A 14048-nucleotide genomic window follows, 5' to 3' on the forward strand; every position below is an offset into this window, starting at 1 on the left:
GGTTTATTTTCTCCTAGGAATTATTTAAAAAGTTATAATGAAAGGACTTATTAAAAATTTACACTTAGACCTTGATCCATTTCAAATTCATTTTTTAACTGAAATTTTTGTTAAGCTAATTGTAGGTTCATGCAGTTGTAAGAATAACATGGAATCCTTTGTACATTTTGCCCAGTTTCCCCCTATGGTAACATTTTGCAAAACTATAGTATAATGATCACAACCAGGATATTAACATTGATACAATCTACCTGTCTTAATCAGATTTCCTGAGTTTTAGTTGTACACCTGTGTGTGTGTATCTATATATATCACCTGTGTAGATTCATGTATCCATGACCATAGTTAGGATCCTAAACACAAGGATCCTCTATATTGCCCTTTATAGCTATACCCACCTCTCTCTGGTATCTCTCTTAACTTCAGACAACCTCTATCTTGTCCCCCATTTCTAAAATTTTGTCACTTAAAAAATGATATATAGATCATATCATATAGCATGTAACTTTTAGGATTGGCTTTTCTTAACCCAGCATAATTGGAGAATCATCTAAGTTGTTGTATATACCAATATTTTGTTCCTTGTTATTGCTGCATATTTCATTCATAGGTGTATTATAGTCTGCTTCTAATTAACTTTTTTATGGGATGGGAGGTGGCTGTCAAATTTCTTTTTTTTTTTTTTTTCCATATGGATTTCTGGTTATGCAAGTACCATTTGTTGAAAAAAACTTTGCTTTACTCCACTGTGTTGTTTTGGCATGTTTGGCAAATATCAATTGATTATCAGTTGAGTTTCTTTCTGGACTCCCTAGTCTATCCCACTGATTTATTTATCTATCCTTATGCTGGTACTTCTCTGTCTTGATTACTGATGTAATCAAGTTATGGACTGAATGTTTGTGTCCCTTCAAAATTCATATGTTGTAACCCTAATCCTAATGAGATGATATTTGGAGGTGAGGTCTTTGGGAGATAATTAGGTCATAAGGGCAAAGTCCTTGTGAATGGAATTAGTGCCCTTATAAGAACAGGCCAGAGAGCTAGCTATCTTTCTTTCTCTCTTTCTGCCATGTGCTATCCTAAAATTTGTATGGAACCACAAAAAGCCCAGATATAGCCAAAGCAATTTTGAAAAAGAACAGAGCTAAGGACATCATGCTTCCTGATTTCACATTATATTACAAAGTGATAGTAACTAAAACAGTGTGGTATTGGCATAAACACAGACACACAGATCAAAAGAACAAAATAAAGAGCTCAGAAGTAAACTCATGCATATACAGTCAATTTATGACAAAAGAGCCAAGAATATACACTGGTAAAAAGGATAGTCTCTTCAATAAATTGTGTTGGGAAAACTGAACAGCCACATGCAAAAGAATGAAACTTGACCACTCTCTTACACCATGCACAAAAATTAACTCAAAATGGGTTAAAGAATGTAAGACCTGAAATCATAAACCTCCTAGAAAAAAAACATAAGCAGTAAGCAATTTTTTTTAAATTTGACACCAAAAGCAAAAGCAACAAAAGCAAAAATAAATAAATGGAATGACATTGTGATGAAAAGCTTCTGCACAGCAAAGGAAACTATCTGAATGGGAGTAATGAAAAAAGCAACCTACTGAAAATATTTGCAAATCCTGTATCTGATAAGGAGTTAATATCCAAAATATATAAAGGACTCCTACAGCTCAATAGCAAAAACCAATCCAATTTAAAAAATTGACAGGGGATCTAAATAGGTATTTTTCTTTTTCAAAGAAGACATACAGATAGCTAACAGGTACATAAAAAGATGCTCAACATCATTAATCATCAGAGGTATACAAATCAACATCACAATGAGATATCACCTCATACCTGTTTGAAATGGCTATTATCAAAAAGACAAGAAATAATAAGTGTTGGTGAGGATGTGGAGAAGAGGGGACCCTTGTGTGCTCTTGGTAGGAATGAAATTGGTGGAGCTGCCATGGAAAACAGTATGGAGGTATCTCAAAAAATTACAAATAAAACTTATAAACTTGTTTTGTGAGGCCAGCATTACCTTGATTCCAAAACCAGATAAAGACCCCACCAAAAAAGAGAATTATAGACCAATATCCCTGATGAACACAGATGCAAAAATTCTCACCAAGATACTAGCCAATAGGATCCCACAGTACATTAAGAGGATTATTCACCATGACCAAGTGGGATTTATCCCCGGGATGCAAGGCTGGTTCAACACTTATAAAACAATCAACGTGATAGATCACATCAACAAGAGAAAAAACAAGAACCACATGATCCTCTCAATAGATGGAGAGAAAGCATTCGACAAAATACAGCATCCATTCTGATTAAAACTCTTCAAAGTGTACAGATAGAGGGAACATTCCTCAATATCTTAAAAGCCATTTATGAAAAGCCCACAGTGAATATCATTCTCAATGGGGGAAAACTGAGAGCCTTTCCCCTAAGATCAGGAACACAACAGGGATGTCCACTCTCACCACTGCTATTCAACATAGTACTAGAAGTCCTAGCCTCAGCAATCAGGCAACAAAAAGAAATAAAAGGCATTCAAATTGGCAAAGAAGAAGTCAAACTCTCCCTCTTCACAGATGACATGATACTGTATATAGAAAACCCAAAAGACTCCACCCCAAGATTGCTAGAACTCATGCAGCAATTCGACAATGTGCCAGGATACAAAATCAATGCCCAGAAATCAGTAGCATTTCTATACACTAACAATGAGACTGAAGAAAGAAATTAAGGTGTCAATCCCATTTACAATTGCACCCAAAAGCTTAAGATACTTAGGAATAAACCTAACCAAAGAGGTAAAGGATCTATACCCTAAAGATTACAGAACACTTCTGAAAGAAATTGAGGAAGACACAAAGAGATGGAAAAATATTCCATGCTCATGGATTGGCAGAATTAATATTGTGAAAATGTCAATGCTACCGAGGGCAATTTACACATTCAATGCAATCTCTATCAAAATACCATGGACTTTCTTCACAGAGTTGGAACAAATAATCCTATGGTTTGTATGGAATCAGAAAAGACCCCAAATAGCCAGAGAAATACTGAAAAAGAAAACCAGAGCCAGGGGCATCACAATGCTGGATTTCAAGTTGTACTACAAAGCTGTGATCATCAAGACGGTGTGGTACTGGCACAAAACCAAACACATAGATCAATGGAACAGAATAGAGAACCCAGAAATGGGCCCTCAACTGTATGGTCAACTAATATTTGACAAAGCAGGAAAGACTATCCACTGGAAAAAGGACAGTTTCTTCAAAAAATGTTGTTGGGAAAATTGGACAGCCACATGCAGAAGAACGAAACTAAGCCATTCTCTTACACCATACACAAAGATAAACTCAAAATGGTTGAAATGTAAGATAAGAATCCATCAAATTCCTAGAGGAGAACACAGGCAACAAACTTTTTGGCCACAGTAACTTCTTGCAAGATACATCTATGAAGGAAGGCAAGGGAAACAAAAGCAAAAATGAACTCTTGGGACTTCATCAAGATAAAAAGCTTCTGCACAACAAAAGAAACAGTGAACAAAACTAAAAGACAGCCTACAGAATGGGAGAAGGTATTTGCAAAAGCCCATATCAGATAAAGGGCTAGTATCCAAGATCTATAAAGAACTTATCAAACTCAACACCCAAGAAACAAAAAATCCAATTATGAAATGGATAGAAGACATGAACAGAAATTTCTCCAAAGGAGACATACACATGGCCAACAAGAACATGAGAAAATGCTCCGCATCACTTGACATCAGGGAAATACAAGTCAAAACCACAATGAGGGATCCCTGGGTGGCGCAGCGGTTTGGCGCCTGCCTTTGGCCCAGGGCGTGATCCTGGAGACCCGGGATCGAATCCCACATCGGGCTCCCGGTGCATGGAGCCTGCTTCTCCCTCTGCCTATGTCTCTGCCTCTCTCTCTCTCTCTCTCTCTCTCTCTCTCTCTCTGTCTCTGTGACTATCATAAATAAATTTAAAAAATTAAAAAAAAAAAAACAAAACCACAATGAGATACCACCTCACACCAGTGAGAATGGGGAAAATTAACAAAGCAGGAAACAACAAATGTTGGAGAGGATGTGGTGAAGGGGGAACCCTCCTGCACTGTTGGTGGGAATGTGAACTGGTACAGCCACTCTGGAAAACTGTGTGGAGGTTCCTCAAAGAGTTAAAGATAGAGCTACCCTATGACCCACCAAATGCACTACGGAGTATTTACCCCAAAGATACAGGTGTAGTGAAATGCCGGGACACCTGCACCCCAATGTTTATAGCAGCAATGTCCACAATAGCCAAACTGTGGAAGGAGCCACGATGCCCTTTGACAGAAGACAGAAGAATGGATAAAGAAGATGTGGTCTATATATACAATGGAATATTAGCCACCAGAAAGGATAAATGCCCACCGTTTGCTCCAACGTGGATAGAACTGGAGGGTATTATGCTCAGTGAAATAAGTCAATCAGAGGAGGACAATCATCATATGGTTTCACTCATACATGAAATATAAGAAATAGTGAAAGGGACTATAAGGAAAAGGAGGGGAACTGAGTGGGAAAAATTAGAGAAGGAGACAAACCATGAGAGACTCCTAAGTAGGAAATAAACAAAGGGTTGCAGAAGGGGAGATGGGGAGGGATGGGGTAACTGGGTGATGAGCACTGAGGAGGGCACTTGATGGACTGAGCACTGGGTGTTTTATGATATGTTGGCAAATTGAACTTAAATACAAATGAAAAAATAAAATAAAATTACCATATGAATCAGCAATTCCACTTCTGGGTATTTATCTAAAGAAAACAAAAACACAAACTTGAAAAAAAGATATCTGTACTCCCATATTCTTTGTAGCATTATTTACAATAGCCAGGATTATGGAAACCAACCGAAATGTCCATTGATGGATGAATGGATAAATACTGTGCTATATATAAGCAATGGGATGTTATTCAACCATTAAAAAGCATGAAATCTTGCCATTTGTGACAACATGAATGGACCTCAAGGGCATTATGCTAAAAGAAAAAGTCAAAGACAAATACTGTACGAGCCCTCTTATATGTGGAATTGAAAACAAAACAAAACAACCAAACAAAAAACAAGCTTGTAGATACAAAGAACAGATTGATGGTTGCCAGAGACCAGAAATGGGAGATTGGAGAAAGAGGTGAAGAGGGTCAAAGTTGAAAAGAAAAAGAAGAAAAAGAGGCCAGAGAGATAGCTAGCTCTCTTTCTGCCATGTGAGGACACATGGAAACATCAGCAGTCTGCAACCAGGAACACCGTTGCCTGAACCTGTCCATGCTGGCATCACGACCTCTGACTTCCAGCCTCCAGAACTATGAGAAATAAATTTATGTTGTTGATAAGCCACCCAGTTTGTAGTATTTTGTTATAGCAGCCCAGGCTAAGACATAGTAAGTCTTAAAATTGGGTCGTCTCGTGGATGGAACTGGAGGGTATTATGCTAAGTGAAATAAGTCAGTTGGAGGCCTCATTTGAGGAATATAAAAATTAATGAAAGGGAATAAAGGGAAAGGAGAGAAAATGAGTTAAAATATCAGTGAGGAAAAAAAAAATATCAGTGAGGGTGACAAAACATGAGAGACACCTAACTCTGGGAAACAAACAAGGGGTAGTGGAAAGGGAGGTGGGCGGGGGGTTGGGGTGACTAGGTGATGGGCACTGAGGGGGGCACTTGGCGGGATGAGCACTGGGTGTTATGCTATATGTTGGCAAATTGAACTCCAATAAAAAAGAAATTTAAAAAAATTTTAAAAATAAATAAAAACAGTGACTTGTGCTGACAAAATTAAAAAATAGAAAATAAATAAATAAAAACTAAAAAATTTTTTAAAAATTGGGTCATCTTGAGTCCTCCTCTGACTTTGTTTTTCTGTTCGAAATTGCTTTGGCCATTTTTATACAAATCTTAAAATGTCTGTTAGTATCTTTTAAACAATCCTGTTGGAAATTTGATTAGGATTGCATTAAATCTAAAGATTAACTTGAGGAGAATAGACATCTTAATGATATTGAGTCTTCCAGTTGTGAATATGGTATCTTTCCATTTTTTACTCTTTAAAAAAAAAGGCTTTATTTGAGAGAGAGCATGTGCGAGCTCAGTGGGGAAGGGGTAGAGGAGGAGGGAAAGGAAGAATGCCAAGTGGACTCTGTGCTGCATGGAGTCCCATGCAGGGTTCGATCTCAGGACCTTGAGATCATGACTTGATTGGAAACCAAAGGTCAGACACTCAACCAGCCGAGCCACCCAGGCACCCCTCCATTTATTTACTCTTTCATTTTAGCAATGTTTATAGTTGTTGGAAGTTATTTGCACTTCATGTTTATTAATGCTATTATTAGAAATTACTTTTATGTTTTTACTTCATTTCCAATTATGTGCTACTGGTTCATAGAAACACACTGGATTTTGTGGGGCGCCTGGCTGGCTCAGTCAGCAGAGCATGTGACCAACCCTTGATCTCAGGGTTGTAAGTTTCAGCCCCACGTTGGATGTAGAGATTACTTAAAAATATAATCTTAAAAAAAGAAAGAAAGAGAGAGAGACAGAGAGAGAGAGAAAGAAGAAAGAGAGAAAGAGAAAGAAAGAAAAAAGAAAGAAAGAAAAAAGAAAAGAAAGAAAGAAAGAAAGAAGAAAGAAAAGAAAGAAAGAAAGAAAGAAAGAAAGAAAGAAAGAAAGAAAGAAAGAAAGAAAGAAAGAAAGAAAGAGAGATACACTGGGTCTTGTGCGTTGACTGTATCCTGAGACCTCGCTAACTTTACCTATTAGTTCTAGTAGTTTTTTGTTGATTGTTGATTTGTTGATTTTGTTGAAAACAAGCTAGTGAGCCACAAAATGAAAGCAGCCTACCTCTGAGTCCACCAACCTGTGTTGGAGTCTTGCATTTTTTTTCACGTTGTAGCGGTCACTGGGGGTCCCATCAAACTGCTGATCTGTATTGTGAGTCCCCTGTAGACCAGACTGTCTCAACTACTTCCTAGTGACTCTTACCACAGAGACCAGTTTCCCCTCATGAGCAGGACTAACGAGCCCTGTGCTGCCCACCACTCAGGCTTATCCAGAGGACAAAGGAGGTAACAAGGAGACATGCGCACAGTAGTCGGATCCCAGGTTCCTGTGGGCAGCATTCCTCCAAGGCTACCCATTTTGCAAGCAGAAGCACCGACTGCCCTTATTCAACTTCTTTTCAGGAATGTTTACACAGTGAACAACCTTGAAAGATAGAGATAGCATCTCCTTCTTTTTTATATTTTTTAAAGATTTTATTTATTTATTCATGAGAGACAGAAAGAGAGAGAGGGAGAGAGAGAGAGAGGGAGAGAGGCAGAGACACAGGCAGAAGGAGAAGCAGGCCCCATGCAGGGAGCCCAACGTGGGACTGGATCCCGGTCCCGGGTCTCCAGGATCACACCCTGGGCTGAAGGCGGCGCTAAACCGCTGGGCCACCCAGGATGCCCTAGCATCTTCTAAAACAAAAGGCGGGTGCGCTTACAGACTTGGAAGATGGAGGTCGTGTCTCCCTCTACAGTAAGCAGACTCACTCTCCAATGTGAAAGCTTGGTTTCAAAAAAAAAGCTTGGTTTCCCGAAGCTCGGAGTTCTTCTTAACACAACCCCCTGCACGAGCAAAGAGGTCTGTGTTGTCCTCTGGGAATCAAGGTTCAGGAATCCTGTGCAAAAATGCAAATACCCTGATGACTGCTATTGCTGTGTGTAATAACCTATCCTTCACTTCTGACCCAGGAGTTTCATGTTTTCTGCCAGTTTCCATACAACTTTGAAAAAGATCACTTGTTAGTTTGCAAGTAGGATAAAAATCTCAGACCTTCATAGTTCCTGATACCTCCCAAGAGGTAATGAGCTTTGGCCCTTGATTGTTTGGGCTCTCCTGGGTGACTAGAGAGCAGGACTTCTTTCCCATCTAACTTCTCATTAGAACAGAACTCCTTGCCCATCTTTTCTGGGCAGACAAAAGAAGCTCTTGAGGCAGATCTGGATCTCAGTCAGCCACACGGATCTCATTACTAAAGACTCTGCTCCCCGGAAGATTCCTGAATGACTGCCCCAGGCATCTGAAGGCTTAATGCTTAATGGCCTCCTGGGTTCTCTAAACTTTGCTAAGATGTGTGCATATTTTGAAATGCTACATACAATATCCATATTTGTTTTAGTGTAAAAATAATGTTTTAAAATTCTAACCATCAAAGAATTAAAACTTTTCTGTCCTGTTTATCAGCAGGGGTAATGTTAATTGAATTTCAGAGAATGGGGCTAAATAAAAATGAGCAAATCCTGCATTTGCATTTCAGGTTCAAAATCCAGGCAATTTTTGTTTCTCTAACTGGGTATTACAGTATTTCAAATACTAAGACTAACGAACACATGTGGCTCCAAAGGACGATCATTTCTCCACTGTTTGACCAGCTGGGGTTGGGTGATTAAGGAGGAGAGATGCTCAGGATGCTGGTCTCAGCCTCCTAAATGCAGAATGTCATCTCCTGTAGAGAGGCTAGGCCATGCCCGGTTGTTCATGTGGCAGGGAATGGCTCTCATCCCAGCTCTGCTTCTTCTCAGCTCCAGAAACTGTTCATCAAAGGGTTTCCTCATGAAGGAAGATGCTTAAAGATTATGTTTGAGAGGCACCTGGGTGGCTCAGTCCGCTGAGCATCCTACTCGGTTTCAGCTCAGGTCATGATCTCAGGGTCCGCAGATCAAGGCTCGATCCAGGCTCTGGGGTCAACAGGGAGTCTGCTTGAGATTCCCTCTCTCCCTCTGCCCCTCCTCCCACCCACATGTGCACTCTCTATCTGTCGGTCTCTCTCTCTTTTTTTTTCTTCACAATCTGTCTCTCTCTCTTAAATAAATAAATAATAAATAAATCTTTTTAAAAATTCTGTTTTATGCGGTTTTCAGCAGTTCACTTTGATGTGCCTGAATATAATTTTCTCTGTGCTTACCCTCTTTGGAATTCACCAAGCTCCTTGAATCTATGAATTTCATGTCTTTCACCAGCTTGAAAATGTTTTGCTGTTACCTCTCTGACTATTGCTTCTGTCCCATTCTCTTTCTCCTCTCCCTCTGGGACTCCAGTGATATGAAGTTTAGACATTTGTATATGAAATGTCTATCTTCTATGCTATTATCTCTTTTTCTCTCGGTCTTTTTTCCTGTGCTTTTGTTTAATGTATTTTCAAATTTGTCTTCAAGTCCAGTAATCCTGTGTTCAGCTGTGTTCAACCTGCTATTAAACTCATCCAATGAGTTCTTGACTTCTGGTAATAGAGTTTATAAGTTCTAGAGTGTGTATTTTATTTCTATTTTATTTTTTGTAGATTCCACATATCCGGTGACATTTCCTTTCCTTTTATCTATTTTACCTACCTCGTCTTCTAGTTTATTCAACATATTAATCTAAGTGAGAATATTTTAGATTTTCAAAGCCTAACACACATGCAATGATACATAAAGTGTGCTAATTGTGAATGCACAGTTTGGTGAATTTTCACATTTGTGTATATCCATGTAACTAACCATCACCCACATAAAGATACACAATATTTCTGGAATTTCTTTCCATTGTAGAAGAAAGGGCATCACTCCCCTCCCCCAAGAGATAAACACTATTTTTACTTCTTTCACCATAAATTGGTTTTACTATTTACTGGACTTCATATACGTTGTCTCTTCTATCTGGCTCCTTTCACTTAATATAATGTCTGTGAGATTCATTCACATTGCTTTTGTATCAGTACATCATTCTTATTTATTATAATATGTAATTTCATTGTATGAATAGACCACAATATATATATTCATTCTTTAGTTGATAAACATTTGTGTTGTCTCCACTTTCAGACCATTATGACTAAAGCTGCTTATAAATATTCTTATATATGTTTTTTGGTGAACATAGCTGCTCTTTTCTCTTAAGTATGTACTTGGAAGTAGAAATGTTGAATCAGAAGGTAGATGTATATTTAGCTTTAGTAAGTTCTACTAAACATCTTTTCAAAAATGATTGTGCCAATTATCAACCTATTGCTGCTCCATCCTTATTACCTGTCCTGTGATAATGAAGCTGAACCCTGTAAACATTTCTCTTCTGCCATCTGGCTCATAGTTAAGCTAGTACTCATAGAGAGTACTAGCAGCCACCATAGGAGAAAGTGGCTTCTCTTCCTGTTTCCTGCAGAACATGGTTCCTACACATGTGGCAGCCAGAAACACAAAGTAGATCCCCATTGATAGCCTCCTCCAATACCACAGAGCTCAGGTCTTGAATGCATCATTCTTGTGGGAAGTTTTCCAGCAAATTCCAAAGTGCAACACCTTTCCATGGATGGCATCCCTCAGTACCCAAGAGAAATGCTTTCCAGTGCATTCTATCTGCATGGAACTTCATCAAACTATATCATCCAGTGAGTCATGGCTACACTGTCTCCAACAAGGTATGGACCTCAGCCTGGCAGTAGAAGGTAAGGAGGGACCTCATACAGGTTTGCTCCTTCCTTGGGTATTCTGCTTCAGCCCCAGAGGCTACTCCTTATATCTGCTAAAACTATATTCCTTAGAATTCTCTTTTTCCTCTTAGTACGCAGTCCCCTTTTATACTTAATAATTCTTTACATTAAGATTTCCTTATCCAAATTGCTGTGTGTTTTCTGTATCCTAGTGAACCCTGGCTGATACATGGATATGCCATTTGACATCTCCACCACCAATGTATGAGAGTTCCCGTGCTTCTACAATGCATTATTTTAGAGTCCTATCTACTAACTCCAACACCTGAATGATCCATGTATCTGCTTCTATTGCCTATTTTTGCTCTTGCTTGTCAGTTATCATGTCCCACCTCTTTACCTGATTATTTTTTACTATATGCAGACATTGTATGTTAGAGCCATAGATATAATGATATAATTTGCTACACAGAATGTTCCTTCTTTCCTCCAGTAAGCAGATGGCCATAAGGGATGATTGCCTCAGTCTGGCGAAGGGTTAAGCTGAATCGAGGCTGGATTTCAGTTTTTGCAAAACAGTCTATCTCTGTTTACCCCCTTTCCTCACATGTGGATTTTGTTGGAGAACCTTGCAGACCTCTGTACCCTTAGGCATGAAAGACTGTAGAGATTTAGTTCTGCTCTTCAGAGGTTCCTAATCCAACTATCTAGATTCTGTCCCCTTGTAGATTCAAAATCTGGCAAATGTCTTGAGGTAGGAGCTGGCCTTGTATTTGAGGCAGGCCCTTTACTCTTGGAGAGACTTTGTTTTCTAAGTGCAGTAAGACTGGGGAAGATCTCACTCTGCTTTTTAGATGTACACTCAGACCCAGAACTCAGCAAATGTCCTGTGGAGAAAATGGGTTGTGTTTTTAAGGCCTCATGTTCCCATTTTTCATTCTAGTACCATGTAGCCACTAATAGCTTTACTGATTTCTCTTTCCTCCATTAGAGATCTTTCTTTTGGCAAAGCTTGATTGTTAGGCAGTACCCCCAACTGGCAAATGTTCAGGGAGAGGAGTGGGGGGACAGCTGGAGAGACTCACCTCATCTTGTTGCGGTGGGAGCATTGACCTGCCACAACCTACTAGAAGAGGAAATCTAGGTTTTCGAAACTCAAAACTCTTCTTTTCAAACTTCTATCTGTAGCTTGTGTTTCAAAATCTTAGATTTGACTTTTCTTTCTTGACAAATTTCTGCTGTAATGTTACTAACTTGAGGCTCTGAATGTCAAAATATCTGCGTTCAATGTTCTTCAAACTGTAGGTCATAACCCATTAACGGGGCATGAAATCAGTTTAATAGCTCTTGATAACATTTTTAGATGAAACAGAATAGAATAGATCAGAGTGTATCACATACAGTGAAGATAAGTATTGTTTTGTGAAACTTTTGTTTCACTTGTGTGTGCATGTGTTTGGTTTTCAAGGTGAAACCTATTCATTTCTATGGGTTGCAGCCAAAAATGTTTAAAAGCCACTGTTAGTTTAAACAGAGGAAGAGCAAAGGGAGAGAAAAACAAATGATCAGAAACAAAAGTATCCATTGAGTATGGACAACTTTTTGGAGACATTTGGCCATGACTGGGAAATGGGCTGATTGAAAGCTGCTCTTCAGTCCCCAGCAAACAAGAGGGAATCCACATGAGGGAGAAACCACAAGCATCAGAGAAGAAAATCCTGTGAGGCTTGGCTCCTCATGGGGCTGGGGCAGCTGGGGATCTGCAGAGGGTGTAGCAGGGAGAGCCGAAGATGAGAGATGACTGAATTTGGACTGGTACAAGCCATGAAAACCCTGAGACAAGACTGTGCCATTCTTGGTGCCATATCATAGTTAGCCCAGCCAATAAAAGACTGCACTTGGCCCAGAAGAAAGGTCAACTGAGGCTCTTCTGCTAACCTATGGTGGGTGCTTCAGAGTTAGCAAACGATCTAAGTCTAGCCACAGACCTGAGGAGACTAGTATCCTTTTCACCTTCTCCCTGCTTTCTCAACACCAAACACAAACACAACTGACCAGCCCATTGAGGCCAACAGACAGGGGAAAGAGTATGGGCTCTGTGGTCTGAAGCCCTTGCCTTTGAGTCTACTGGCTGGAGGGGATTGGGTTTGTGTCTCTTCATGTCTAAAACAGGGCAGGTAAGATCTGCACAGGTCATTGGGAGATGTGCAGACTCATCATCATGCCCACGTCTGGCACAGTGAATGTTCAGGAGCTCAGAGCTGCTTTTACCCCCAGGGACCACACTGGGACAGGTAGTTCTGGAGGAACGCTGTGCCACAATGACTGGGCTGGTTTCTGGCCACTGAACCCCCAGGCACCAGTTTGGGTCTATTCTGAGGTATGGCACTCAGCAAGCCTTGGGGCAGAGAGGCCAGCACAGGACAGGGCAGTGGATGTGGAACATTTGCTGTGTCTCTGAGCCAGAAGGTTCTCTAGGTCGGCCCAGCAACTCTCGTCTTTGCCCTGTTGCAAGAGCTGGCTCCTGGCCTTGTGGCTGGCCTTGGACTTCAGGGCCCGAAACTTGGGCCTGAGCCCAGTCTGGGTTTTTAGCCAGGAGTCGTTTGGGCCAGGAGTCTGGCCTTCTGTCGTGCTGTGAACACACCTGGTCAGCCACGTGGATCTGCAGAAGTTTTTGGAAAGACTTCATCTCCGTCATACCTCAGCATATAAAGATTTGTCTCTCTCTTCTCAGCCTGAGTGTTACTTGTTCCTCAAGCCCTGGCTCAACCATCACCTCTCACAGAAAGCCCGCCCTGGGCATGCATGCCCTCCCCACATTGGGTTAGGTGCCCTTCCTCTGGGCACACACATGCCTCTCTCTTCCATACCATTTGCCCTCTGCGGGCACTCTGCGTTTGCTTGGAGGTGGGTCCCTGCCACCGCAGCTGGCACACAGTAGGTGCTCTGAAGGTGTTTACTCAATGAAAGAATTATCTAACTCTGGCCCCACTTTCCTGTCCAGTGCCTCTGTTTGCCAGCAACTGAGCCATGCTTTATTTCAGGGAGTAGAGGAGGCAGCCCAAATGGGACAGGTGCCCTGTTGTAAGCCACGACCTACATTAGAGAATCCCAGGTACCTGCATGTGGTTCCTAGTTGTTTAAGTGCCATTTCTGCAGAGATGGATTTTTAAAGACTTGTGTATGAAAGTGGTATAAAGATGAATCTTTGATCTTGTGCAGGCGCTGTCTCAGCTCAAGCTGAGGGCAACCCTGCTAACGCCCCGTGCCATTTAGGGCCAGGAGAGGATGTTTCTTGACAGAGGGAGCCCAGGAGGGGCCAAGAGACAACCAGGATACACAGACCTCCCAAGGCCTGTGGTAAATGGAAGAAAGTGGCAAGACCCAGCCAATCACAATGAGCATCTGTCTGCCCCAAGCCCCTTCCTCAGCCAGTTCTTTTACCCCCTACCCAGGTTAGATCCTTGATAGCTCTGAATGCACTCCCCCTTGACACGAGGACTCTTGTGGTCTACTT

This window comes from Canis lupus, chromosome 23 (genome assembly GCF_011100685.1).
Source record: "Canis lupus familiaris isolate Mischka breed German Shepherd chromosome 23, alternate assembly UU_Cfam_GSD_1.0, whole genome shotgun sequence".
Lineage (NCBI taxonomy): Eukaryota > Metazoa > Chordata > Mammalia > Carnivora > Canidae > Canis > Canis lupus.